General features: G+C 40.7%; 1 pseudogene; it reads right to left on the reverse strand.

The window, feature by feature from the left end:
• Nucleotides 1–1405: 1405 nt before the first annotated feature.
• LOC114499052 lies at nucleotides 1406–2250 on the reverse strand (annotated as a pseudogene).
• Between the last annotated feature and the right edge of the window lie 2482 nt (nucleotides 2251–4732).

The raw sequence follows: 4732 nt of genomic DNA on the forward strand, positions 1-4732 counted from the left end.
TACTATTTTTCCATTGAACACATATTTCTGTTTATAACTATGCCTTTACAATTTAATCTGTATCAATTGGACAGTTCACTTTTTAAAATTTTGTTTTAACTAGTGTGGAGCTATGAGCACATCAAGATGGAGTTTCCTTTCCATTGACCTTGAGGAGGTCCTGGTGTTTTTAAGCCCAACTTCCATTCATGCATTTCTGTACATTTATCAATAAGGTCATGTCTGTTCTCCACAGTGAAGGCAAGAAGGGAAATCCATAGGCTGGTGTGAATACTCTGAGGTGCAGAATGAATCTACAGCTCCTGATCCTTTGCATATTTGTTAATAAATTTGGGGCAGAACGATGAAGAATAGAGGATTCAGGAAGTTCTCTGTATGTGATCTCTGTCCCTGAAACTTATTCAGCTTAGACTGAAAGACAAGGAGAAGTGATGATCTTTCTCTAAGTTGGTCATAACAAAATAGAATAAAATAAAATGAAGGGAGCTCAGTATTTCTTAAAAAAATTACAAAGCCTCTTTATTGCTTCAGTTTTGCAGAGGGCACTCATTCAGTGATTCAACAAAAAACATCCTGGAAGAAGGGCATTGTCAGTAGGCAGGTAGAAATATTTGTGAACAAGAATGGAAAGGGTCATGCAAGAATGAAACTTTCAGTTCAGGGCAAAGGTTTTTTTTTAATTGTTATTTATTTACTGCTTATACTTGTAAGTGTTCTGATGCAATATTTATAGAGTGAGACAATTACATAGGAATAAGACAAACACACCTATTTTAACCCATGAACTCTCCAGAATGAGCAAGTTTATTACACCCATTGATTAAATAAATGGAACCTTGGGAGGGTGAGTTGAATTGACATGGTTAGAGGGGTTGCTCAGACCATGATGTCTCACTGGGACTTACCAGTGAATAAAGAAGGGAGGGATAAAATCCTCTCTGAAACACAGTGAAGTTTACCTATTAGTAGTCTCCCTTACCTTGGGAGAAGCTTAGGATCAATAATAACCATTCCCTATGTTTAATTTAGAACAATGAACAGTAAAGGAAAATATTTATCATTGGACACTAGTGAGTCAATAATAATGTATATAGGCCCTGGCTAGAGTAGCTCAGTGGATTGAGCATGGGCTGCTAACCAAAGTGTCGCAGGTTCGATTCCCAGTCAGGGTACATGCCTGGGTTGCAAGCCATGACCCCTAGCAACCGCACATTGATGTTTCTCTCTCTCTCTCTCTCCCCCTCCCTTCCCTCTCTAAAAATAAATAAATAAAATCTTAAAAAAATAATAATGTATATCAAATACATGAATCAATTAAGATCATTAATGACTGGTCCCTATGTTTAATTTAGACACAATGATAAGTAGTGAAAAATACTTACAACCAGGCACTGGTGAACCCATACTAATGTATATAAAACATCTGAACTTTAGCTCTCAGGATCTTTAAATACATACTTTGGGTGAAAACATGGCTTCCATCAGAACATAATTTAGTGTCAACTGCTTTTTTCAGGGCATCTTTCACATCCTTGTTCCTCAAACTGTAGATCATTGGGTTTAACATGGGGATGAAAACTGTGTTGAAAACAGAGGCCACTTTGTCTGTTTCCTTGGAGTGACTTGAACTGGGTTGGGAATACATGAACAGGATGTCCCATAAAACATAGATACAGCAGTTAAATGGGAGGCACAGGTAGAGAAGGCTTTGTGTCTGCCCTTGGCTGATTTCATTCTAAGGATGGTATTTATGATGTACTTGTAGGAGAGGAAGACAGTGACAATACTGAACCCCAGAACACAGCTACTGAAAGTGCACATCACTACCTCTTTGATAGTTGTGTCTGATGTGGAGAGGGCTACTAAGAGTGAGAAGACACAGAAAAAGTGATTGGAATTGCAGAAGGACAATTGAATTGTGCAATAAGTAATAATTGCAGAGTACACCAGACTCTGGATGTACACAATGGCCACTAGCTGGGCACAGACTCTTCCAGACATGGCTGTTGTATACAGAAGTGAATTACAAATGACTACATAATGGTCATATGCCATCACAGACAGCAATGCACATTGCACATCTGCAAATGTACCAAAAAAGAACATCTGAACAGCACATAAAGCAATCTTCTTTGCTTAGATAAGAAATCAGCCAGAATCTTGCGGGGAGACAGAGGAGGAGTAGCAGACATCACTGAATGAGAGATTGCTCAGGAAATTATACATGGGCGTGTGGAGCCAGGGGTCCATGCTGATCAGCAGGATCATCCCCAGGTGGGCAATCACAGTGATGCCATAAACCAGCAGGAAGAGCACAAAGAGTCCCTGCTGCACATCCCGCCTGCCAGAGAGTCCTAAGAGTATGAAGTCTGTAAACACTGTGCAATTCTAAATTGTCGTCACTCAGGTCTGGAAATCCCTGGTTGTGGAGGAAGGAAATGGATGTGCAGTGTTAACGTCATCTGTCTGATAGTTAAATTGCTGGGTTTTTTAAAATAATTTTCTGTAATTAGAAAAAGCAGTAAAGAATGGTAGAACTCCCTGAGGAAATCTGACTCTTTGGAAATACATGCTATATCATGTAAATCAATAAATGTTAGTGAAAATGTCTCTTACATTTACATAGTATTCTACCAAGTTTTTTGCACAGTGTTTATATTAAGTCATGCTATTTCCATACCAACCTATGTAGTATTTGTGATAGTTTCTGTCACTCCTTTGTTAGAGATTAAGAAATTGATGTTCTCATAGCTGAAGCAATAGTTCTTAAATTAATTGGGTCAGTAACCCACACCTCCTGATAAGATTGTTTCTGTTTTTCAGTACTGCAGAGGCTGTATTATATCCTGTCATTGAGAAACATTTTTGAGATGTACAAATAATGACTATGTTGTTTGATTTTCCTTCATTGTTACAATTGTAGATGGGCAGAGATATGGTGGGTTTCTGAATATAACATTTCCCTGTTCCCCTATTGTTTATTAACCCCTCCTGTCCTTTCCAGTATCCATAGACAGGGATAGAGATAGTCTGTGATCCAGGACCCACTGTAACAGGAGGGTGGTGGTTGCTGGAGAAGAGGCTGGAGGGTCCCCATGAGTGATAGTTAGTTAGACTGGAATAGGCCTGGGCTAACTGTGCTCCCTCTGACAGTGGGTGCTGAACAGCAGAGCTTCTGCAGAATGTTTGGGACCTGACTCCAAGCATGCTGGTCTCAAGGGTGACAGAGAGGTAAGAAAGGGTTGATATATTTCTGTGTGAGTCACTTTCCTCTAATCAAGTAGAATCCACATGATGTATTCACCAACAGAACAGATGTGTCAGTAGCAGGATAAAGGTCCTCATCTGTCCAAAGTCCAGTGAATTCAGAGAGGAATCATGTTGAACTTTGCCCCCATTTCCCCCCATATGGAAATACTGCTTATTGTTTTCTTTTTTATTTAAAGCTTTCTATTTATGGATAGTTCAAAGGTAGAATATAAGATTGAGAAAGGATTGTAAGTGAAAACTCTGGTGAGTTCTGATCACTGTATTATTTTTTGAATTGTTGTTCAGGTACAGTTGTCTCCATCCCCCCACCCCCATTACTCTCCCCTATGGACCCACTTCCCACCTTCCACTTTCTTTTTTCCCCACTGTTCTCTTTGTCCATGGGTCCTTTATACATGTTTCTTGACTTGATGCTTCCCATTCTTCCCCTTATTATCTCCCTTCTTCCTCTCCCATCCTCTCTTGTAACTGTCAGGTTCTTCTTTATTTCCATGTCTCTGGTTCTATTTTGCTGGTTTTGTTGTTGTTGTTGTTGTTGTTGTTGATTAGGCTCTGGTTATAGGTGAGATCCTATGGTCTTTTCTGCTTTGCCTATTTCACTTAACACAATATTCTCCAATTCCATCCATGCTGTTGCAAAAGGTAAGAGTTCCTTTTTTCTTTCTGCTGTGTAGTGTTCCATTGTGTAAATGTACCACAGCTTTTTGATCTACTCATTTGCTGATGGGAACATAGGGTGTTGCCAGCACTTGGCTATTGTATATTGTGCTTCTGTGAACATTGGCATATATAAGTTCTTTTGAATTGGTGTTGCAGGATTTTTAGGATATAATCCCAGCAATGGTAATGCTGGGTTAAAAGACAGTTCCTATTTTAGATTTCTGATGAAATTGTTCCAGAACAAACAAGGGGGGCCTGGGATGATATACTATTACAGAAAGTAGTCTCCAGGTTCGTTATGTCTGCCGCTAGATGAAAGACGTCTCTCAATGCCAGAGATTTGTGAAAAGGAAAGGAAACATTTATTTAATGCTACACAAACTTAAAGTAAGGACCTAATGTCTTCACCAAAAATCCTAAAGTCCCTTAAAGCACCCACAAACAGACACAGTCCTTCCTTCCTTCCTTCCCCCTTTGCCCAGTCCAGAGTACCATATCTCCTAAAGCTGCGGGCGTCCCTACTCTGGCAAAGGCACGTGGTCCTCTCTCCCCGGACCACAGGAGTCCCCACTCTGCCAGAGCCACGTGGTTCTCTCCCTCAGGGCCACGAGAGTCTTCACTCTGCTAAAGCTGTGGGGTTCTCTCTTGCAGGGCTGCGCATAGTCCTCCCCACTCCAATGGCTGCCGCATCTCAGTTTAAATCCCAGCGCCAATCTTCCTCTGCAGCCCCATTTCCAGCTCCTCTCACAATTGGCTACAGTTGCCAGATTTTGGGCAGGTGTGGCCCTGTGGTGTGGAGCCA

The sequence above is a fragment of the Phyllostomus discolor genome, chromosome 6 (genome assembly GCF_004126475.2).
Source record: "Phyllostomus discolor isolate MPI-MPIP mPhyDis1 chromosome 6, mPhyDis1.pri.v3, whole genome shotgun sequence".
Lineage (NCBI taxonomy): Eukaryota > Metazoa > Chordata > Mammalia > Chiroptera > Phyllostomidae > Phyllostomus > Phyllostomus discolor.